Source organism: Falco biarmicus, chromosome 4, assembly GCF_023638135.1.
Source record: "Falco biarmicus isolate bFalBia1 chromosome 4, bFalBia1.pri, whole genome shotgun sequence".
NCBI classification, from domain to species: Eukaryota; Metazoa; Chordata; class Aves; order Falconiformes; family Falconidae; genus Falco; species Falco biarmicus.
In genome coordinates, this window is record NC_079291.1 from 13,922,640 (window position 1) to 13,947,729 (window position 25,090).

Sequence of the window (25,090 nt, forward strand, 5' to 3'; positions counted from 1 at the left end):
CTCTTTTGAATATGGTTGTAGCTGGCTTGGATCTGATCCCAGTTGTCAAGAGGGGTAGGCACTGTAAAAAATTGCAGTGCTACACTTGGCCCAGGACAGGGGCGCTGGGCGATGCTACTTTACCTCTAGTCACTCGTAACTTATAAGTAGTTGAACATGTGGTGTAACTGTGAAGAAGCAGTGCTTTCAAACTGTATCCTAAAGATTCTATTTAATCTGAAATCTCTAAGACGTTTAAAAAAAACATAAAAAGATTAAAATAAAAAATGTGGAAGAGGTTTCTTGGTAAGAGCTCTTTGAAGTCACTATCTAGGTTGAGTTGATGAGGACCAATTAAAGCAAAACATGTGTCCACAATTTGCTGCCATTTGTTCTAGGCACATCTTTATGGATTAAGTTTGTTGCCTCTGTAATGATGAAGATGCAAATGCCTTTCCCGTGAGGCTGAGTGATCTCCATTTTTTATAAAGACCTAATGTGATGATTTAAGCCCTACAGCATGAGCCACAATATGTCTGCATTTTCTGTAATAAAACATGCACATTATAATTTACCATGCATGCACTTTTAACCAAGGGCTTCCAGGTTGCATATAAACTGAGAAAAAAGTGGAGAAAGGTAACTAGTGAAGCCCTTGGTGTACAAGGTGTATACAAGACTTTCTTCAGACACTTGTTTTCCTGGAAAATGGAAGGACTACTATTTTCTGTTTGCTCACAGCACCAGAGTCTGTATGAGACCTGTTTATAAACATCAGTCTGAGTGTTTCTTCATGCCATTGTCACTTAGTGCATTCCTAAGCATCACCCTTCTGTCTTCAAGTCTGGCTCAATGCCCAGTAATATCAATAGGAAGAGTCTCCTATGTACAGTCTTGCACCGTTCTGTGTAGCAAACTGAGCAAAAATGGCAGTGAGTGGCTGTGCCTTATAACACAGGCTGTCAGTATCCCCTTGCTGTGGGTGCAGCTAGCCTTCCTCAGTTTTAACTGCCAGCCTGACTGACTTTAAGTCTCTTGCGGTGAAGTTCATCCTGTAGAAAGGGTTAGCCCACACCAGTGCTTCATTTGAGATGGAAGCAAGTCCAGAGGCTCATGTGTCTTTACATAAATATTTGATGAGCAATGCGAGTTTGTCAAATTCCATTTTTAGAGAAGATCCAATTCGCAGTGCCTTCTGAAAGGTGCTGAGCAGCATTGTCTCTTAATGCCTATTGCCTGTAATAGGAACCCACCAAGTCCCATTTCTACTGTCAAGTACTGTCTGTGAATAATTACGTGTGGTAGTAAGATGGTATGCACCGATGGCTCATTTATACAACTATACGTGGCTTGTTTATAGCAAGTGAGGGAGGCATAGTAACTGCAAAAAAGACTACTGCCAGAAGCAGAGGAATAACCTGTTCTCTGCCCATAGCAGTAGATAAGACATGAAGAAATGGATTTATAGAGCAGGTAGCTTGCCATTAGACATCAGGCAAAAACGCTTTAGAAGGTTAGGACTTTGAAACATTAGAACAGCAGGCTAGTAAGGAAGGTTTTAGTCTGCCACTGAAGCACTGAATGGAAAAAAAACCACATCTGTCTGGGGAGACAGAGGTCATCTAGGTGATTTCAAAAGCTCCCATGAAACACTCTGATCCTGTGACCACTAGGTACTGTGTCCTTAGTGCAAATGAGCCTGCTTGCTTTGATAGAGGGCTCTCGGTTTGCATGAGCCATGTATAATTAATCCATGCGATAGAAATGTACAGCTGACGTATGCTTAAAGGTACTGGGGATCACCTGATACAGATCAGCAGAGAGTCTTTTCCTATCATTCACAGAGAGAAAAGAAAACAATGTTTTTGTTGTCCTCTGTTAGGCTGGTAGGTGTTGGCTTCAGTAAAGAGAGCAGCAGGGAGTGGTTATCCAGCAACAGATTCCAACTGGTTTGCTTAAAAATTAGAAAGGTAAACAGCCTCTGGATATGCAGTGTTTCATGTACAAAGCTTTTTGGGATACTCACTGGGCTGGAGCATTTGTATTTGCAAGTCACGTGGCTTGGTAACAGACTGCCCATCAGGCAGCTTGCAGCAAGCAGTGCATCAACGCTTGCTTTTCCCAGAATTCAATTAAAAGTTGTTGCTTCAGTTTCTCAGCAAAAACCTTGTGCCTTGAAAGAAGCTGCAGCCTTCCATTTTGCGGTCCCTTCTTGGAAAACAGACCTTTTTAAAGACAGCTTTAGAAGCAAACTGATGCACCTTATAAAGAAATGAAATTGAATATGCATTTACTTACCAGATGTAGGCTCCAGAGTCCTTGATGTGCGCTTTAGTGAGATTTCAACTGCACTCACACAAGAGAACTTGTTCCTGCTTGCCCTCTGGATAAGCACCACTCTGTGAATCAGATAGCTCTTGTCATTCTAAACCTGAGATTGTTCCCATGAATAGTTTGCAATATTTATTTTAAATTTGCTGGTTCCCTGAACATTCTTGCCTTCAAAGACATAACAGTTTGGCAGTGTTTCACAAATTGGATAAGCTTACTGAAGAGTTTGAGGTACATCTATTGGAGAGGGGATTTTTTGCCTTGTTCTGCCAGGAGCAGGTACAAATTCAGGACACAGCAACCCTCCCAAACAACTAATATATTGTGGAAGCTTCTCCACTGTTCTTGCAGATTTGCTGAAACACAGAAAGATGTGGAACAGGCCTGGGGCTGTAGAATTTCAGGTCATGGTTTAAGTCCTTGACTCTGAATTTGGGATGAAAAGCCAACAGACAGTTACATTATTATATTTGCTCTTTCTATTGGCAAGCAAGCAGTTTGTGCCTTTGCATATATCATTTGATAATCTGGTTATGTTCTTGGCATTAAATACCTTCAATTTTATGCTTATACTGGTACTATTTGCATTAGAACCCTGTAGATTTTTTCAAAATTACTGAGAACATGGATAATTTCCCTGTGTTTATATTCATCAAGCATTCACAAACCAGTTGTGGGACATTTCTGGTAACAATGTCCATGTTCATTATGCTAGAAAACCAAGAGATATTAAATATGTATAAATATGGATGTTTACCCAAGCTGGAAGATGCTGCAAGGATTTGGTTTTAAAATTCCTTTCTGTCTTGTTAAACCATTATTTGATAGGTCAAAAGTGAACTCACAATATTATTTCCATCTTACGTTGTGAATTACTTGTGTTTTGGACTTGAAGCAGTCCCCGTTGTATGACAATGTATCTTTCTAATCTTCTATTTTAGGTTCAGTATTGTTTGCCTCAACCCTTGAGAGAGGGGTGTTACAGGGAGAGTGAATAGGCAACAGTACAAATTTTACTTTTCTCTATTTTCCCTTTCAAAAGTCTATTCATCCATCTGTAATAAAAATGAAACTTCAGGAACAAAGACGTAGCAGCTTGTACAATTTTATGTGTGTCTTTGAGACTCAGAGTCAAGTCAAGTGGAGGAAGAAATGTTACTGATATGCAGACAGGAGCCTAGCAACTGTGAAATATTGGTCCTATTGAGTTCAGTGGCAAAACTCCCACTGACTTTAGTAGGATTGGGATTTTATTCCCAGCCTTCATGTTCCCATCTTGCTTTGACATGTTGCTTTATAAAACAAAAATATCCTGTCAAACTTTTATTTCCTTCCCCGAAGCCGCCTTTTCTTGCTGGTTGTGCCTAAGAGACATTGATATGTTTTTGACAATATTGCAATCAAGCCCTAATCCAGGAAAGGCAGTTAAATATGTAAATAGAGCTCTTAGCACCAGGCAGACTGCTCCTACAGCAGCCACTAGCCATAGGCTTGAATCTCTGTTGGACTGCATTTCAGTAATTTGAAGTAAGAAAATTTTTATGTCAGCACGAACACTGGTGTCTAACATTCATGAATTGTCCAGTGCTTGTGACAGTGTTCCTATGAGGAAGACAGAAAAATGGCTGTTAGATACTTAACATACCTTGGTACCTGGTATTTCCCCACGTGTGAACTGCCATGCACAGGGACATGTACCACTGGTATCAGTAATACAGTGATATTTATACCATCGCATTTAGGTGCTGGAACTTCTATGTGTTAAAAATGTCTTGACTTTTTGCAAAGCCTTTGAACTTTTCTCCCTCCACCTGCCCCTTGGCAATCTATATCCCATTATTTTTGAACAAGGAAGACCTAACTGTGAAGATTATGGCACCTTTGATCACTCATGTATGTGTCCATTGTAGCTCACTGCAGGCTGTGGCAACAGTTTGGAAGAAATACATATAAATGAAAGTGTTATCCAGCTTGGCAGCATGTGGTGGGTACTACCCCTGTCTCATCTCTAAATAACAAATATATAGATGTCCTTTCCAGTTCTACAACAGATCTCCAAAGAACTTGAGCATATGCCAAAATTTAAGCACATTCAATTCAATGAAAGACTTCAAAACTCCACCTGCAAAAGAACTTGCTGTGAGCGTTACCTAAGTTAGCCTTTGGAATAAAGCCATTGCTTCTCAAAGCAGTGCATCCGGCTGGTCTTTATTTTGAAGATAGACATCTGCAAAACTTCCTTGACAAATCAAGGCCTATACATAATCGGTATGAATGTATTGTTTTGTAGTAAATTATCGGTTTAAACTATGTGTATCCTCTAATGCGTGAAACCTCAAGGGCAGGATGTGGTCCCAAGGTCTGGAAAAAGCCCACAGTCTCATTTCACATTATTTTTTTTCCCCCCACATTGTTCTTGGATAAAGGAAGATGCTTGTTTTATGTCTCACAAAAGATTTTTGAAAAGTGACCTTGGCAGGAAGAATACTTTAGCAGTGCTGTAGTAACTTAAACCCACTCTACTAGGTTCAGAAAAGATTCTGGAAATTAGGAGAGAAAGTTTATAGCATGCTTATAGCACCCTTCAGCTAGAGAAGACAAGGGAACCACAACCCCAAGGCTGTGTTTCCTTGGAGCAGAGGAGCTGTGCCCCCGTGCCGGCTGGTGTGTCTGTTAGGATGTGCACCACGAGTGCCCAGGAGGAACCCACCGCTCCAGGCTTTGAAGGAATGGTACAATGTAGCCCCACTAGTGTTCCAATCACTGAGCTTTTCTGCTCTGCTGTGATGATGACATGGTTCTTGAGCTACCCTTTTCACTCAAGACCAGGCTCCTGTCATATCCAGGGACAGGGACAGGATTTTGAGGCCAAGTTTTCCAAATCAGCAAATGCTTAGTAACTCAGTTGAGCACTCAGTGAGTTTTCTAAGTCCCTAAGCAGGCTAACTTGTGATCTTCATGGTGACTAAGTAAGAAACTTCTGCAGGTACCTTTAAGAATTGCACTAGGCTGTCTCTCTGATAAGGAGTGCCAAGATACTTTGGAAAATCTGATCCCTTTTCTCCTAATGTAACGGAGCGGAGTGTTTCAAAACTGTGTAATACCGTGCAGAATGTAAGTCTTTTGCCTGAGGCAAAAGTTGGTGAAGAATAATCAGTGCTTACAAAGACTGAGTTATAAGGAAAGGAAAAACAAAAGGGGGTGGCACAGAATCAAGTGCACATTTACAGTTCCTAGTAGTGGTAGCAAATGCTTCTTATGTAGTATTTTATGAAGTCACAGCACTATGTAGATGTTAATTAATTAATTTAGGTTCCAGTGAAACTATACAAGTAATTTCAGTCTCCAATTTAAAATGTTACAACTGATGAGTGGATCTGTCTCACACACTAGGGTGTGTATTCTGTCTACACACTCCCACATGCATTTGTTCCACAAAGGCTGCTCTTGTGTGTTCACACTGCCCTGCAGCTTGCCATGGTCAGAGTAGCTTTCACAAGACGTTGCTTCCTAATTCTGCTATAAGAGATTCCAGCTGCTGGGAGAAGAAGAAGGAAAAGAAACCTTTTTTGTATCCTGTCAGTGAAGGGATAATCAGTAAAGGAAGCAATGCAGAGAAGGAGAGATGGCTGGATATTTCTCTTAATAAAGCAGATATATTAATTTCTTATTGCAGGTATAGTTGCAATCTGTAAGTGTATTTCATATACACACTGAAACACTTGTGCTGATCAATTTTATTAGGTGCACATTCTGTATTCACTATACTGTTGTTCTTACTCTGTACTGCTGATGCATACAGATATGTTTATGTATGCATCATATGTATGTAATAACTGCCGTCGTTAGTAGAAGCACATGTGGTGTGTGCTGCTACAGAATAAAACATGCTTTGCAAAGAAAGCTAAAATATTGCTTAGATGGAACTGTTCAGACCATACAACAGCCTCTGTCTCATTGTGGTCTTTAACCCATGGACCTTCCTTATTGCTAGAAAGGGAACAAACAATTTCCTCTCATCCCTGAGGAGTATTGGTCTTATAAAACCAATGTCATCAGTAGTTATGAGTCATTACATGAGAACCTAGAGGAGTCTGAAAATTTCTGCACTTATACAAGGCCTCACATCACATTTCATTGTGGCTTTCAAAGTGAACCGTGGAGTATTAGTGGCAGTACTTGTAGTATAAACTGCATGAAAAACAGCATGATTTCTGGCCAGATTATAAGTCACATTGTGTAAATCCCAGGGCTTTGCTGCTGCTAGAATTCCCTTGTGGCCAGCCTTTGAAGGGCTCTCAGTACTTCAACATGAAGTTTCTAACTGTTTATGTATTTGAAAAAGGCACTGTTTCTTTAAGTTAGCATCCTGTAAGAAGGAGAATTATGACTTTGCAGTTATCTTCTGAAGATTTAGATACCGCTGGCTCCTGCAGAGGCTACAAATCCATTATGTTATCACAGCTTCTCATTGCTGAGGGCATTAACAATTAACATAGACACGACGATTAAAATGTTAAAGAGAAGAAAGTGAAGATAACAAACATGAGAGCACCTGATAAATAGACAACCATATGCTTTCAGGGCAAACCGATTGTATTTGTATGGAGAGAGTTAATTCAGAGCTTTAAAGCACAGGGAGAGAAAGAAAGTGGTTTCAAGCCCTGTGACCTTTTGCTCTTGTCTTGGAGGTAGAATGGAACAATTATCTAATGTTTTATGTCTTTCAATTCACTAGTGCTTGGGTTTGGCAGTGTTGTTTCTTTAGAGCATCTGGCCATTTCACCTAGTTCAAAGGTGTTTTGTTCAGCCATATCTGGAAGGAAGAGCTGTCTCCCTGATCAAGGCCTCTACATGCCTGAGAGCCTCATGTTGAATCCCTGCCCCAGGATCTACTTCTTAATGCTGAGGCTGCGAAGCATAAAGTTAATCACATTACAGTCTGTGCTGTGCAGAAGCACCCTGAAAGTTATTAAGGATGAAGCCTGTGCTGGAGAAAGAGCAATAGGTGCTAAAGGAAGGAGGATGCTCTGAGACCAATTCCCAGGAGTGGGCAAGGAGGGTGTGCAGGAATGGAGTAGTTGCTACAGCTTAATAGGAAGGGACACTAGCAGCTTTTTTTTTCAAGCAGAGTGATCCCTTAGGAGAGAGGTCATCTACAAGATGGAGAAACAGGACCTTGGGCCTCAGCTGTGCATATTGCAGTGCATCTTTCCTGGCCCTTGGGATGTTTATGACTGGGACCATTAGTTGCAAAGTCACTGCAAAGCACTGACAAGGAATCAGATATAAATCCTCTGGTCTCTGAGGTGGAGATGGATGGAGTGGAGACAGCATAAGACAGAGAATGCTTAGTGTACATTGTCCAAGGAAGGGCTTCTACGTGATAAAGGAAGGTTCTCTATTGCTGTAATTTACAGAGCCAGAGAAAACCTGGGGAGACTGTTGTGCAGTGTATGTAGACTTGACTAGCTCTTGTTTCAGGAAAACCTGTTTCAGAAATCAAAGGTAGTTCTAAGGAAAATGTCTTGGTCTTAATCATTATTAGGAGCATTTCTTAATGTTCCTGGCTATTAAGCTGTTCTCGATTACAACGCACCTGTCTTCACTGGCATTCCCCAGCGTGGAAAATATCCCTTTCTATTGCAGAAGGTGACAATGCCATCTGGTGACTTCATGTGTTTCCTCACAGCCCTGAAAAGACCACTGCCCCCTCCTGCCCGTGCTCCCTGCTTCTGGCCTCAGATAAAATAGGTAGGGCAGCGAACCCAGCAGCAAGGAGAGCTGTGGGGATGCTGTAGCACCAAGCCCAAACCAGAACATGCAGTTAAATGTGATTCACTCCTACCAGAGCAACATGCCTTTCTCACAGTGGTTTTCACTGGTACATCAAAATTTTCAGTGCGGTTCCCTTGGTTTGTAGGCTCCGTGGTGACCTAGGGTGGTTCAGTGTGGGAGCATGTGCTTCTCTGGACTCTGGGCTGGCTGTGCTCCAGAACAGCACCATTGCAGAAAGAACAGCTTGAGGGTTACATTCAATTAGCATAAATTGCCAAAGGCCCAAAATATGTTGTAGAGCTCGTGTGGATTGTTAAGCCTCAAAACATGTTCCCTTTTTCTTTCTTCTTTATCTTTGCTGACTCTGTGGAGAAAAGGCTTAGAGCCCATTTTGTCATTCTCAGAGGAGGGATGTTGCTGATGTAGCTGCAAGAGTAAAGCCAAATCCACCTCCTAATATTGGGGAGAACTTGGGCTGCTGTTGCTGTATTTCTCACTATCTCCTGTTCCTACATGTCTTATCTGTAAGTGTTTTGTGCTAGGAGTTGAGAGTATTTGGATGTGTTATACAGTGCCGATATACATTTGGCTCTTAGTTAGAAATTATAACAATTAATAAAAAATGCCATATGGCTAAAAATATTGTAACTCTCAAAAGAATTGTTGGGCCATTTATTTTTTGTGCATATGAGTGTGTGCCTCATTTAAGCCAATTATTTTTCTATTAACAGCCATCGGTTATGCCATCCTTCTGCTTTTATTTTTAGAAGTATTCAGGTTATTACAGAAGGTGTGAAGAATGAATGAAAAAAGAAAGCTGTCTCCTACTACTTGTCTTTTAAAATTAAATTTCCTGGTTGAATAATCCTACATTTAATCCTCAAAGGGATGTGTCCCCTGTAGGGAACGTTCTTTGCACCCTCAGGTGCCTGCTATCAGAGAATGGGAGACGAATCCAAATGAATTCATGAATCCAAGTACTCGTTTGGAAATCAGGTGGTGTTTGATCATGGCATTACCAACACCTATCCTAACATGTTTAACCACAAATGTGAGATCCGTGGGGTAGAGACATGTTACTCTCAAATTTCAATTTGCAAGTTTTATTCTGCTTTTCGGACAATGCAGCAGAGTTATGATAGAGTCCCTCTTACTTGCTGTCTAGTGACTTATGTGAGACTGGGAAATTTCAGTCTTCAGTATTTCAAGATGAGGTTTTCATGTCTAGCGGAGGTGATACTTTTCAGCATGGTATGGACCAGTATAAAGCCTCTTTTGTCCTGTAGGTTGAAGGGATTCAAGCGTTATATCCATGGAGGAAGGGAGTTCACACATGGTCCTGCTGTATCTCCAGACTGTGTATTGCATGTCCTGCTTTTTGGACTAGAGGCATATTGTCACTGGCTGAGACAAGCGGTATGTTGCTGAGACTGTGATGTAGTGCAAAGGATGCACCTGGGCGACAGCATTCACAAGGGAATGAAACTCAGACCAAGCATTTGGGTCATCTCGGTAATTAAATCATCAAAGTAGCGTTTACAGTTGATCTTTAAAGTAATGCATGAGCGTATAGAGGTGTATTTCTCTAAAGTTTAGCTGTGAGTAGAATATCATGTTTATTGCTGTTAAGAAAGGACTGTCATGCAGTATGTCCATTTCACTGATAATTTTGGAAGAACTATTTCTTGTGTTTAAATATTAAGTAGAAATTACTGAAAAGCTTTGACTACTGCCTTCATGAGAACCAAAGCACAGATAAGTACATTTTTAGTGTGGTCTGATACGCTGAGGGGGAACATGGGGAAGAGGTGTGCAGGAGGATGCGGGTTTGCATTAGTATCTTTTAAAAACAAACAAGACTTTCTTTTGTGAAATAAAGTTGTTTTGTGGTGCCAGATGTATAAGGACATAGGTTGTTTCAACCTCAGGTGTTACTGGCAGATGAATAACAAGATTGTGAGAAGAATTGCAAACAGATCAGCAAGGCTGATTTTTACCAGTCAGAGAGCTTTTGGAGATTACAGTATAGCATAAAGAATTTATCCAGGTGATTTATCCACAGTGCTTGTTGAGTACATTAGATCCATACTCTGTCTCAACTAGTATGGAGCAGGTCTTGGTATCTACAAATGTGTTATTAATGTTTCTTTGGAAAGCAATACGTTTTTGCATAGTTTCAACATCCTTTGTGTTCATGGATTTTGCACATAACTCTAAAACTCACAATAAATCTGCTATTGAAACAAATAAATTTGGAGAAAATATTAATAAAAAGACTTTTAAAAATGACATGTCATAACAATGTTCAGTCAGCCTTCCTGCTGCTGAGAGCCCCTGGCAAACACAAATGGAAACCACTATAAAAGAAACTTCTGAAAAAACAAAGGGGGAAAACTACCCATTCTGATTTTGCCTGTGGCACTGTTGTGGTGTTTTGGAAGCTTCCATCATGATGTGTGGTTTGTAGAAAAGACAGGTGGAGAAAAGCAAGTTAAAAAAAGGCAATGGAAGAGACATTATTTCATTTTCAGTACTCGGCTTTTCCTCTGCATCCATCGGTTCTTGTGCTAAGAGGGAAGCACAAAAATGTACTTGGTAGAAAGGGGAACTAATAGCATTTTTTTACAGTCAGAGGTAAGAAAACAATCATGCTAGGAAAGACTCTTCAGCTTATGTGGTTTTCTCAGTCATGGGATCAGTGAGGGTGAGTTCTTCTCTCTGCTTCGCAGTGTCAATCAGTTTTTCAGCCGTCCACCCCCTGCTCACAAGAGCCTCTAACAGACCACACTAATGTTTAACTCCTGCCCATTCTTGCAGGGTCCATCTATTTCATTGCTCAGCACCTACAGCCAGGGATGAGTTACTGAAAGAAGTAGCTCCTTTACAGCCACTGGAGGAGGACCCACACCTAGAATTTCTTCTGGCAGCATTTTTGGGTGCTCCTTTTGAAGTGCAGAGAAAGGAGTCTGGCAGACCCGCCCCTGTTGCAGCTGGCTAGCCCTTCAGAAGCCATCGTTGAAGGAGAAGAGTGGAGTGGGTGAGGATAGCTTACCCAGTAAGGGTGGGGAAGATTACTCTCTGATCAGTGTGGTTCCCTGCACATCAAAGCTGTAGTAGGAAAGAAAATGAAGTCGTTCCGTGAGGCTAGTCATCTGTGGCTGCTTTTTCATGCAAGAGAAAGCAAAACATATTTTCTATGGTGCATCTGTGCAAGAGTAGGAAACAGTCATGAATTTGTCAGTGAGAAAATTTTCCCTTTAAGTTATTAGCTGTAATGTTTTCACTTTGACAGTCCTGAAATGCACAAGACACTAAATTGAGAGCTACTCGGGTTTTGAAAATTTAAAACTGGTAGTTCTGGACTGACTTATAGCAGAATACCGTGGAAGCCTCTGATAAATGAGCTTTAGAGATTTACATTCTTAGGTTTGCTTTTCTGCGTAAGGCAATATGTATTAATGTAGCAGGCAGTATTTTTTATGCAGGAAAGGTAAGATGCCAATAGTATTATACTTGTCGTTTTAAATGGTCAAAAATTCATTAATTTATAATACATATTCCGATTTTAAGACCCTGTTAATTTCAATGAATTGCAGGGTTTGGTTTGAAGGACGAGTGCTTTAATGAAGACATAAATCACCAGTCGTAAGCACCTCTTTTGCCATTTTCATATATAAAATCAGTAGCTGCATTAGAGGTTCACTGTTATCATTCATAGTGATTCTGGCAACTATTGAGGATGTATTTTCATGACAGTTCTGGGGCTTTGTCACTTATATTAAGCTGTGAGAGTTATAGATTGGGAACTGTATGTATCTAGGAGAAGACGGGTACTTCACAGTCTACTGAATTTGCCACATATTTCAGTGTTTTAAACATTAGTATATTTTTTTTCCATTACTTAATCCATTTGACCATTGTTCAGCATAAGATAATTTCAACCTGTGCACCATACATGCTTTAAGCACATCTGCTACGCTACGGCATGTTCATCAGGCACTTTAGATTGTTAAGGTGTTGCCTCAAGGGCAAGTTTGCATATGAACTGCATCAATCTTGTGGTTTCTTCCCCTTCTCCGACCCCATTTTCATTTTTAGAGGACCTTGGCACTGCTGGTTGTCATAGGAACATGGTAGGATTGTTTAACAGGAAAAGGGGAGATGCATAGCTCTGCCCATAACTCATTCAGGCTGCTACCTCTTGGAAATGCCCATCAGCATCAGCAAGGAGCACAACACGGAAACAGTCATCAGTGAATTTGCTGTTGCAGTAATGTTCTGGTGAGGGCAGTGGCATTTCAATATTTCTATTTCCAGCCCAACAGCCTCTACAGACCCCAGCAAGGACCTAGAACCTGTTGTTTTAGGTGCTCTACAAACAAAGGTGATGGATATCTGCAAGTGAAGTCTATACCCTGTTCTGTGATCTCATGGAGAAGATGTATTGCAGTGATACATTTGACAAAAATATTGCAGAAGTTCTCAAGTAATTGGTGGGGAGGCACTGGAGTTACTCAAGTGTCCTGCAGCCTTTGCAGAGAGGCAGAGACTCAACATAACCCAAACTGTGTTATGGCTGGCTAGTCTTCACCCCCCAAAAATGCTCTGTGGCACAGTTTGGGGATGATGTAAAGGGGAGACCTTGGAAATGTATGTTTGACTGCTATGCTTCTATAGTATTTGTGTCAGCAGCCTTCTAGCTATATGTTCAGCTTTGAATTGAATTATATTTGTGATGACTCCTCTCTACAGCCGATTTTTGTGATGGAGGGGATTAATGGGTCTCTTTTTTAAAGGAGCTTTACTTAGTTCTAAGTCAGTATGCTAAAAGCACCCTTAGGCTGTTTTTAATGTATGTTGGGATTGCAGTACTCTCAAACGCTGCTGGCAGTGATGGAGCACCTGCAGTTTTCATTCCTTTAATTTTATTTCCTATCATTTGAACAAGAATTTATCAGACTGTGAGGAGAATGCTGCAAAGTGTAGGTAGAGTTGTGGCTACCCAAGCTGCTTCCCTCAAAAAAACCAATGTCCGCCCATTCCTCTGTGACTGTCTCTGCTGGCAGTCACTAGATCAAATGCTTAGCCTAAACAAGTGAATGGCAGGTCCAGCTCAAGAGAAGATGCAACTGTGACAACTGAGATGGAATTCATTAACATGCTTTGGTAGAAAGGAGGGTCAGCAAGTACAGGTCAGTCAGTGAAGCAACAGTATGTATAATGGGAATGCAGAAGCATTGGAAATGAAGATTAACTCATAGTGTTGTTTAGAAAATATTTAACACAAGTGAACCAGAATGCAGGAGCATGAAACATTCCATTATTGATGCTTCTATAGGATCTAAAGATCATACTCTGTCTATAGTAAAGTAAGTCCAGTCACAGCATTTGGATTTCTTTAATTCACTGAATCAGATTCCCAGTGCACAGAAATAAGTACATGATTAGCTTCGTTTAAATCATTATCACTCCACTGAAATAAATTACGCTATTTTATATATACTTTATGTATTATGTATTTATTTTATGTATTATATTAGTAAAATATGGAGATAGAATCAATCGCAGAATCACAGAATGGTTTGGGCTGGAAGAGACTTTAAAGATCATTGAGTTCCAACCCCTCTTCCATGGGCAGGCACACCTTTCACTAAACCAGTTGCTAAAACCCACATCCCACCTGGCCTTGGATACTTCCAGGGATTGGGCATCCACAGCTTCTCTGGGCAACCTGTTCCAGATGGTACAGACAAGTAATGACAGATATAAACCAGTTACTTATGTGAGCTGTGACTGGCTTTCTTGTGTCCTTTGTCAGGGTATCTGTTGAAAACACTGTTCATTCTTCAAACCCTTCTTTTTTATTAGCCTCGATGTATATAGTGTATACAATATATGCAGTGCAATGAGTTAAAGAGCACGGTGACTGTGTGCACTCATGTTGTGCATCCCTGTCCTCCCAGCAGTGTGATGGGTCCTGAAAGTAGTAAATAGTAGTTAATTTAAAAATTTTGGGTCCTAGTAATACTAGTAAAATTTAGATTCTGTTTCATAGCCTTGCTAGGAAGGCTTCTTGCCCATGATGTCTGTAAAAGCTTGCAAGTAGTTAAGCAACTGATGTACTGTGACGGGTGTTTTCTATACTAGACAGAATAATTTTATAGTGTCCTGTTGTGGATGAATGCATTCGGTAAGCCACAGTGTCAGTGAATTCAACATTTTATTCTTCTGTTATACATAGGTATAAACTTAGGACACCCCTGCAGTGCAAAAAACCCACCCTCAATTAGTTGGTTAGATTCAGGTAAGCCAAGACAAAATTAAGACAAACAGTAAAGACAAAGCAACTTTTAATTCAAGTTAGGACTTGGTCAGGTAAAGTAAAGCTCATCTTTTAGACACAGCTTTATTGTAGTTAATAAAATACTGATACTGTATTGCATAGCCATTGATTTAGTGGAACATTTATTTGCAAAACTTGAAGTTAGCAGATATCCATTGAAGCATCTTCTTGAGGCTGTTCCTCCAGTTTTCCACATTAGCATAGTCTCACAGAAGCATATATGGAAGGTCTCTGCAAGTCCCTTTTCATGCAGCTATTCACATGAATACTCCAACTGAAATCCCTCAAGTATGTCTTAATTTATTTTCTGGTCCTTGACAACTTCTTTCTTTAGCTAGTACGGGCATTTAGGCATTGTCAGAACACAGCTGGTGCGATCAGCTCCAGATTCTCATCTTGGTTACTCTGATGATTTAATTTGAGGAGAAAAAAATCTAATTTTAGTAAATCATCTTTGGATTTATACTAGCATTAAATGTGATTTGGTTCCCTTCACATCTGTTCCAGTGAGAAAACTGATCTACTGAATTATTTTGTCTATATCCCTTCCTTGCTGCATTTTCTTTAATTTTTGCCTATTTACAGTAGTCCTAGATAGTAAGCTGGCTGATTGTGAGTGTGAGAGACCAATAGTGGACACATGGCAAGGGTAGGGTGCTTCACAGGAAGATGATCCCTTGAAGTATACCAATTTTGCAGCTATACGAGTGGTGCACACCTCAAGGAGGAGAGTTGCATGGAGTGACATAGGATGCCCCTAGTTGACTTCTCTGTAGGTGCAGGAGAACCAGATGCAGGCACAACAATGTCCAGCCATATGATTATATGTGCCTTTGACCCTGAAGCATAGCTGTGAGTAGTAGTTAGACCGGGGGTTTGTGAGTTGTTTTTCCATGGCACAATGTGCTTCTCTCAGGAGAGCAAAAAGGGAAGAAAAAAAAAAAAAGTAAAACAACAAAATAACCACTTCACTGCTATGTATCGCACAGCAGACACAAGCAACTCTGATAATTTGGACACAGACACAGTTACGAACAATTAAGAATAATGTTGTGCATTATTTCTTCTTTTGAGGCTCTCATGGTGTTTTGTGCAGATAAACCAAACAGCTCATACCTCATTAGTGAGATCCAGAAATGAATCACCCCTTAACTACCCTAGAACTTGGTGTACTACAAATACTTGTTGTAGGTAGAAATAGGTAGTGTAACCAGGTACGTAGTTAGTGTCTCTGCCTGTTCTGCTGGTGGGAAGCCAAATTATGCAGGGAAGAAACTCACAACTTGAAGACCTTTAGCAGGTTGGTGGCAGAACGGAGCTGGGGTGCCATCTCCAGCAGCCCCACTAGCCACCAGCAGACCACCCAGCTATGGCAGTGCCATGCAGCCAGCCTGCGCACAGGCTCCAGGCATCCTGGGCTTTTAGTACACCTGAGCTGGAAGCGTCAGGTTGAAGGTTTAGGTGTGCAGGATGATTAGACTCACATTGCAGAAACATCTGAAGGATGTTTTTTTCTGTATAATTCCTGGTTGTTGTACATTTTTGGTGAGCATGGACCCAAATTTTAAAGTTTTCCTCAAAATGTTTTTTTTCCTTGACTGGGTTTAGCTCAGACGATGACTTGATCAAAGCAGGAGACTGGTGATTTGATCTGAGATTGCTTTTATTTTTTGAGTGATGGCTGAGTAGTTCTCCTTCCTTCTTCGATGAAGTAATGCCTGACATGAACAGACATTAATCTCTACTGAGAACATTTTGTATAATGGAAAATTGAAAGAAAATGAATCCAGGTTTTTGTTTTTTTTTTTTTAGTTCTTGGCTTTCTTCTTCCATCACCAAAAGAATGGAGTGTTTTGTAGGAAGGGTCCCAGTTCTCCCTTTTTTGGCCCCAGCCAATGAGGAGCTAAAAGGCCAGTTACAGCAAAGTGACTGTACAGTCAGGGTATAGTGACCAGGCTGATCTCTGGTATGACAGACCCTATTGACTGCAGGGGAGCCCTACACTCTCTGCATCACCGGTCTTGCCCACAGTAATGGAATTGAATAAGGAAACCTTAACTTCAGGAACCTTGTTCCTCTCACCTATGAACAAATCCAACAATTTCTCACTCATCTTTCAGGTGGAGCGATGGAAATCAGTATGTAGAGATCAATGGGGCCATTTAAGGTGAAGTTATTACAACCAGAAGAGTTTCTCTCAAACACAGCATTTTCAAGGTTGTGTTGCCCATCCTCAAGTGCTAGGGACAAGGGCACAAAAGTTGAGGAAGTCTTTCTGTTGTTTATTGTTTCTAGTGGTAATGGTTGTCCTGTTGCATTCAAGCAGGAGAAGGGCTCATTTTTTAAATGCTGTACACATGAGTGCTATACCGTCTTAGATCCTAATGCATTCAAAATCTGAACAGAGGGAAGATGAGCAAAAGCATTATTTTAGTCTTGGAAAACTGAAATGGTGTGGAATTGGCTTCCCCAAGATTACAGGGAAATCTGGTGGATCCAAACTCGACTGTCAGGGCTCTTCCCAGTGCTTTAGTGCAAGTTCTTCACTCATTTTATGAACCAGTCTAGCTTACTGAACCAGGGGAAAATATGATCCTGTGCTAATTTCTCTTTCTGGTCTTCAGGACTGTAAAAAGAAAAAATAACAAAGCAGCAAAGAGTAAATGACTCAATTTTTATTTCACTGAGAACTGTATAGTAAGTGTAGGTCCTGCAGATAGGTGCTGTGCAAGTGATTAGCACTCTGCTCACATAGGGAGCTTATCTTCTGGGGAGGCAGAAGTCCCCTGCTGTTTCCCCATAATCACTATAGCTTTGTGAAGTAGAAAAGCAGCACAGTTTCTATTCAGAAAGGGAGGCTCTGTGCTTATCACCAAAGTGGATGAACTACACTGAAATGGTAGTCCCTGTTGAGCACATGGCAGGACACCATTGCTTGCCACAGGACAATGAAATAAGTATATTTCTTTCCCTTTTTACTGAAACCTTTGTCCTTGCTTTTCATTTTTTATCTTTATTACAAACTAACCAAGAATATAATATAATCTAATCCCTGAGTATTCAACAGGTAGACTGAGCACGCCCTGAAGTGTTTGTGTGTACCTCTTCCTTACTCACTTTCCCTGGGAGAGATGAGATTGCACAGAGTTAAATGTTTTTGTCCTATTAAAAATCACAGATCCAAATCCTCTGTTTATATTGGGTAATTTCAGCCATGTTGGGTTTTCTTACTCTCACGTACCTTTTTTGACAGTTTCCTTGTCTTCCATTTTTGTTCTTGTTGTGTGGATTCTCCTTACCTCTTACATTTGCTCAGCTTGCTGACCCTGGCCAGTGGCATTACCGTACTGAGTACTGCCCAGCTAGGAGGGATGTCTTGTCTTTAGCAGAGCAGAGCAGTGCTGAGATGTTGTTCTGAATAACTGGCTGCTCTGCTGACTTTCTCAGTTAAATTTCCCATTTAACCTTGGGGGACTTAATCCTTCTTTTGCCTCGTTTCCCCATCCCTGCACCTCGCCTTGCCCATGTCCTGTGCAGAGACTGGGACGTGCAAACATAACAGAGCTGGTGGCCATAAGTAGTGTGGTGGCTTAATGTTTTCTTGTGGGTTTTCTTTTTAAATTGAAGCAAACTCCCCTCCAGCAGCACTCTCAGATGAATAGGCTTTTAAGAGTCTGTGAGCTTTAGCAGGAAAGGAACCACTTATTCTGCATGAACCTGAGTGTGCCCCAGAGGCTTCTCAGAATGAACACATTTGAAGAAAACAACAGCTGACTTTTCCAAGAAAATAAGGATTTCAAGTAAGTCTGATCAGAGCATCCTCTCTGAAACGGACTCAGACCTGCCCTGTTCCTCTAGTTCATATTCGTTTGCAAACAGCAGTTAAACAAGCTTTTATGTAGGCCCTTTGGGATTATTCTTGTAAACCAAGCCCTGACTTGGGGGGTTTTGTGCCATATGTGCAGAGAGTTACCGGCATGACTAGGGCTTTGCATATGTGGAGAAAGAGATTGAGAGAAACAGAGGTTTGCTTATCAGCTCAGAAGAGCTGTCCTGCTGTGGCTCCTGGACACATGCTCATTGCGTCAGGAATATGTGAGTGTAAGATGTTCGACGGTACCAGGGATGTGCACATGCTATAACTGTCAGAGAAGGGATACTTCTTCTAACCTTATGCTTACAAAGTGTTAGGGGCCATGTGACCAAGTACCATCATACTCATAAATTTGATACTCTGCTTTTAAAAGCTGATTTTGTAAAACTGCTTGCTAGCACAGAAACACAGACACTGGAAACAGGAAGAAAAAATATTAGGACATATAGTCTATTTTTACACGCTGCCAATTGTTGCCAGATGTTCCCACATCATATTTTCCAGCCTTGATACACTCCTGTCTTTAATCACACCTCTGAGTCTAAAAGTTACCAAGGAATAACAATTTAAGGTCCATTATTATCTCTCCCAATACCTTATGACTACGCAGGACATGAAATCTAAGTTGAATAACGCAGAGCTAGAATACGTGGAAAAGCCCACAAAAATTTTCCCTACTTCCTGTTTCTTCCTTTCTTCTCATCTATATACCTTTGGTTTTGATATTGAGCTTAATTTATTCCACATTGACCCATGTGTTCCACTCCTGCTTGGTGTTCATGTGCAAACGTAAAATGCAATGGACAGATACTCTATTGCATTACAGAAGTTGTCCAGGGAAAGTTAGAGGTTTCACTAAATAGACTACATCTTTTAGGACTTCTGATTCATTGCACAGTATCACTTGATATTGATTAAAAACCTGATTAGGAGTGAACCTTCTTTTCACAAAGCTGGAGGTTGCTTCAAATTTATGCTTGAGGAACCTTTTGTAATAACAGACTAATATATTGATTTATATATGTAATAATTACTAATACCTGCTGCCAGTGAAAAAGCACCTTGCACTTCTTCCTGCTGATAAGATGATGAGCCTCTTGAAATGATACTTATTTGTCAGCATTAGTATTCAGAGTGAACACAGCTTTGGAATGAGTCATCACATATCCGTTCCAGAGCTGGCACTACTGCTTATGCCTTGCACAGATCAAATTTAGAAGGGTTCTATGTTTGGTGGGGTTTTTCCTGTACTAGCAACACTAGCCATTTTAAATCAAATCTCAGGCATGAAGCTAAGTTGTAACTTTAAAGCTGAGGCATTCTTATGGCTCTTTCCATCCTCTCATAGCTATATATTCAGTGGAATTTGATCATTTTCTTTCCTTACACTCTTAATTCTCGGACTGTAAAATCCCACTGACTGATTCACTGCTGCCTAACATGCCATGTGTGTGTCTGCCAGAATTACTATGGTGTCTCTTTACAGGCCAACCAAGAGCAGGGTCCCTGGCACCAGGTGCTAGTTCTACAACAAGAAGTAGGTCGTCTGTGTCCCCATCCATGTACCTTCACCTCCTGTCGTACTATGTGTTTCAAGAAATTCATTTTGGAATTTGGCAAGGGAACAGGAGATCATACATGGACAGATTCGTCAGCACAGATAGCAAAGCAATTAGTTACAATTTAAGACAACATTCATCCAAGCTACTCTGCACAGAGCCAAATTGAAGTATACCTAAATCAGACTGCAGGATGTGAGCCTAAATTTGAAACCTCAATAGTCTTAGAACTTGTCTTTTTTATTTAATTATTATTTACTATTTGTTTATTTTGTAGCAGTTCTCCCCTCCTTCATTAAGCAGAGCATTTCCATTAAAATCAGCCAGTCAACTTGTGTAAATGTGGCAGAATCAAGCTTTCAATATTAGTAATAAAGAATACATTTATGGGACAGTTTTTCCACAATGTAATGCCAGCTCTTCTTTCCACCAGGAGAGATTGGCTGTTCCATGGGAACGCGACTAGGCATATGGTTTTTCATTTGAAACATCCTAAAGAGACTCATAACAATGAGGCCCACTCAAGACTGATGGGAGGGAATTGGTGATTTTGAATAAAGTGCTGTGACCATTTTAGACAGGGCTATTTTCTGAAACAGTAGGGCAGCAAGTCTCTGAAAACCCAAATACAATCAGGCAAAGAATTAACTTCTGCTTTATTGATGCTAAATTGAATTATCACTGAAGGAGAAAAAAAATCCCCAACAGTTTACCCAGACATTGATTCACTGTTGTTGTCAAACCCCAGCTGCTCTGTGAAAAGGAATACTGGGGTCAACACACCACTCCTGTTCCACACCGTAGAGGATCGATACCTGCAGTATAATTCAGGTACTTGTAATTACAAGGTCTTGGCAGCTTTGCCTGCAGGTTAAGTGACAGTCAGTGCCAAGTTAGGAGATTTCTCTTTCCTGAAAGTCCCAAAACGTGTGGGTTTTGCTGCTTTTCTAACAAGATGGGATCTTTGATTCCTGCTATTTTTAAATTGCGTGCTCTGCAGAGTGGTGGGTCTGCCAAGGGTGGGTGTGTGGGGTTAACTCTGGCACCGTTTACACCAAGTAATCACATTTATTTGCTTCTCATACAGCCTGTAATTACTCCTATTTTATAATGTTAAGAGAAACAGATTCTGCAGGTCATGATGTGAATGGGAAAAGGCCTTTCCAGTGATGGGGACGGATTTCCCTTTCAGGACAAGAATGAGGCTGAAGTTTCCAAAGCGGTGGCATGCACTGGTGGGTGGGATGGCAACTCTGGAGTCAAATCACCAGCGCTCCAGCAGATGTGCTGGAGATTTGGATGGATTGCTGCTGCTCCTGGGTTTCAAGTGCTATCTCAAAATTCTCACCCACAACAGCTGTCACTGTGGATTAAATTCTTCCTGTTCTTACACGGTCATACAACAGGATGAACCATAAAGCTCTTTCTGTACTTATGTGCAGGCCGGCATGCCTACCTAACGCTGCTGCCAGGCTGCCAAATTACAGCCCTCGTTGTGAGCTAAGCACAGGCTTTATGACAGACATTTTGTCCCTGAGGAAAAGCGAGTGGAAAAACTCAGGCGCTGGCAGGAGACATGATCACCCTTGAAGTGCTGCTGTTCTGCTTGGCACTGCCCCTTCTCTGCAGGCCGATGCACTGTTATCATCAAGCGAGGTAGAGGGCAAAAGCACAGGTTTGGTTCCTTAATGGGACCATGGTTTTGAGGGGAGCTGTTGTGGTGCGCAGAGCCCCCATACAGACAGCCAGCTTGCCTGGCCGTGCTTCCCTTTCCTGCAGCCAGCCTTTGGTTTCCAGGTCTGGCTGAGCTCCTGCTGGGCAGGGGAGCAGTCTGGGGTGGGGGCTCCTGCTTTACTCCAGTGTGGCTCACCACTGCTGCTCGGCCATTAGCGGTAACTCCCATCGGTGGGAGGAAGCAGGTGGCATCTAAGACAGCAGAAACTCGGTGGGCTCGATCAGCATTATATTGCTGGGATCTACCTGCTTGACTGGCCTTACCTGTGAAATAATGCAGGCAGCGCATCATGTGAAACCGTGCACATGAAGTCTATATGTAAAAAATGGTGGTGTGGTGCTAATCGGCATAAAATAAAAGCAGCGTGGTCTGCTGCCCCAAGAGACCCCTGTGCTGGGACAGTTGGAGCCCAGCTGAACACAGCCCAACACCACACTGAATCCCAAGAGCCCAGAAACTAATCTAGTGTGTTATAGACTGTGCTATTGTGCTTGCATCAGTTTGGTATCATCAGTTCAATATTTATGGGTGCTGCTGAATGGTCCAACTTATAATAGCATTAAGGAGGGGGGGAAAAACCATGAGTTACATTAGTTTGTGAATGCTGAATGCTTTTTCTGATATTCAGTACAATCTGTGGCACTGGAAGTGTCTACAGACTGATCTCCTTATATATAGTCCCTGAGAGTATGTTCATGTTGAAAGTTTTGTATTATCTTAGGTATTTCACCCAGCATTACAAGAAAGAATGAGTAGATTACTTGCCTTGATCTCCCTATCCAGAACCTCTCAAAAACCTGATATCCCTGATGTGCACTTCCAACAGGGTTTCCCCTGTCTTTGGAACAGTGCAGCAGCTCCAGAAGTTGAGTTGGCTGTTACGACAGCACCTTCATCTGGAGGGACTTAGAGCACGAGTAGATATGGAAAGAAAAATTCCTGAACTTCAAACACAGATATATCATTAATATACCAGTGATGGAAACTGAAAAAAAATATATCCCTGGCTTACCCCTGCAAATAATATTTGTTCTCCTGGCTTCTGTTTCATCTGAAAAAGTAGCATCCCTAGCAGCACCTGAAAATCACGCTCTGTGTTGACAGAGAGGGAAGTGTGCCACCCAACAAATAGCAAATACAACTGTCAGCAGTACCCAAACCCCACAATTTTTAAGAGACCTGTCATCTTAGAATTTACTAGACCAAACCATAATTAGCTGGTGAGATCAGATGAAATAATAGATGAGCTACAGACTGTCCCTGCTGTGGACAGCTGGTAAAGTCATTTAATTTTTAGCTGGAGATTTATTTGCAGACACAGACTTTCACTTAAATATCCCTGAATACAGAAGCACAGAAAACAGATTATATCTATCTGTCTAAAAAAATATCTGTAATTGTTACATATTTTAAAGAATGAGAGCTTAATTCTGTGTCAGGCAGTTTTCAAGCTTGTGTTTTTCTGATAAAATATAGATGCTCGATACATCAAGTTCACAAAAAAATGGAAGGACAGTGTAAGCAGCATAACTTCAGATTTTCCATATGGGTGGGGAATTAAGCTGTTTAACAAAATGAAGACATCTTTCAGAAAAAAAAATAAAATTAAGTTTGCAATTTCTGTAATCTCTCTACAATTATGGGATAGACAACTAATTGAATGGGCTTTTCATTTTTTACTTACACAGAAAATCCACCCTGATCCTTGTTTTCACTGAAACATTTGGTGTTGGAATTTATTTGGGTCTCCTTCAGCTAGAAATGTCTGTGACAGGATTTTCAACTGAATAAATGGAACAGAATGAGGAAACAATGTTTACAGGAGTCCCTTGAGTCTAAATCAAGACATTAACAATTGCTACTGTAATAACAATGAAAGGTGCATCCCCTCTTGGAAATTTCTGTTGTTTGCTTATCTCATGTGTGGCTCTCTGGTGTTTTATTTGAAGAACGTTTATTGATTACTCCTCATTAACAATCATGTTGTATTGAATGAAAAGAGTCAAGTCACGTTTGATATACTGCCCTCAAACCCTTAAGCATAGCACATCCATTCTGGTTGTGTTTTTTCCCCACTGCTCTATTCATTAGTTTTAATGGACACTTTGAAAACTGCATGGCTAGGAGCTGATTGTGCTTAGTGCACTTTTCTTTTTTTTTTTTTAAATAAGGGAAGAGCTCTTATATTGGAGGAACATACCAGCTCATCCAATTTGGCACATCCAACATCTAAAGCTGGGTATATCTAATCTGATACTGTCTTCCTGAGAATGGCCAATATACTAGACAATGCACAAGAGAGTACTTAATGACTGACTTTTGTCCTGAAATTAAAGGGTTTATTGTTCTTTTTTAAGCTGTTTAGATTAGCAGTGTGCAGTTTTGGAGGTTTTTTTCCCCAGGTAGAGCTAGATTAGCTCTTGTTTGAGTCATTAAATTTCTCTTTCTACAAGGATAACACAAACTAACTGTGGTCACCACTCTATTCCTTTCTCCTTCTGTTCAGGACTGTGTACAAGACTAGTTTTATTTCTACAGCTTTTCAGTTTTCATAAATCTTGCTATTCTAGATATCTAGATATTATTGAATTCCCAGACATAATACATAGGACTGTTAGATTGACCTTTTCTGATTATTAGTGTGCAGAACTGTCTTGCAATCTTTTCTGCGCATATCATCTCTAAGCCTTAAATTTTCGTCTCTTCATCTTTGTGAAAACTGTAATGACTTAGTTATTTTTAACATCATTCACATTTGGCTCCTGCCAGAAGACACAAGGTATTGATAATTTTGGGGCTCAACACAATACTCTGATTGTGTCTGTTCCCGATTTGAATGTCTATACTTTTGCTTCAGCATATTTAGCAGAATATTGGCTACATAATTAAAGAGAACAGGACAGGTTGTAATGTTACTTGATAATTGTATAAACAAATCATAAGCCCAAGAAGTGACATTTTAACAATCACTCAGATAATTGAAGTGAAACTTGGAAATAATTGGGGACATATGACCTGTATTTGAAGAATGTAGTCCTGCTCCTTCAGCATAACCATAATTCTGCTGCCTGAGTCATCAATTCCCATGCTGCCTGTTGTTTTCTAGTTGGCAGTGCTGTACACATGCATCATGCAGCACTGACACAAACACAGTTTATTAAGCCACTTTCATCTCTGGCGAAAGTAAATGCTACTGCTGATGCCTGCTGCAAAGTCATCTGTATCAGCTGAAAAAGTTCTGCTATTGTTGTCATATTGTAGGCCGTAATACTTCAGACCTCTGGAAAGAGAAAACAGTGCCGGCTACTGGTTGAATTGAAAAATGGGCTATTTTGGGGATGCCTAATATGTATTTTGGCTTTTTATTTTTTTTCGTCCTCAGCAAAAAGTCTATTCTATAGCAATATATTTTAGATAAATATTTCCATCTCCTTGGCACCAGTGAGATTAATTCACAGATTTATATCAAAATGCTGTCCGAATAGAAGTCA

General features: G+C 40.7%; 1 protein-coding gene across 4 annotated transcripts in view; it reads left to right on the forward strand.

Moving 5' to 3' along the window:
- TMEM108 (transmembrane protein 108) overlaps window positions 1-25,090 on the forward strand; it is a 167,513-nt gene that overhangs the window by 83,927 nt on the left and 58,496 nt on the right. The gene's annotated exons all lie outside the window — the stretch shown is intronic.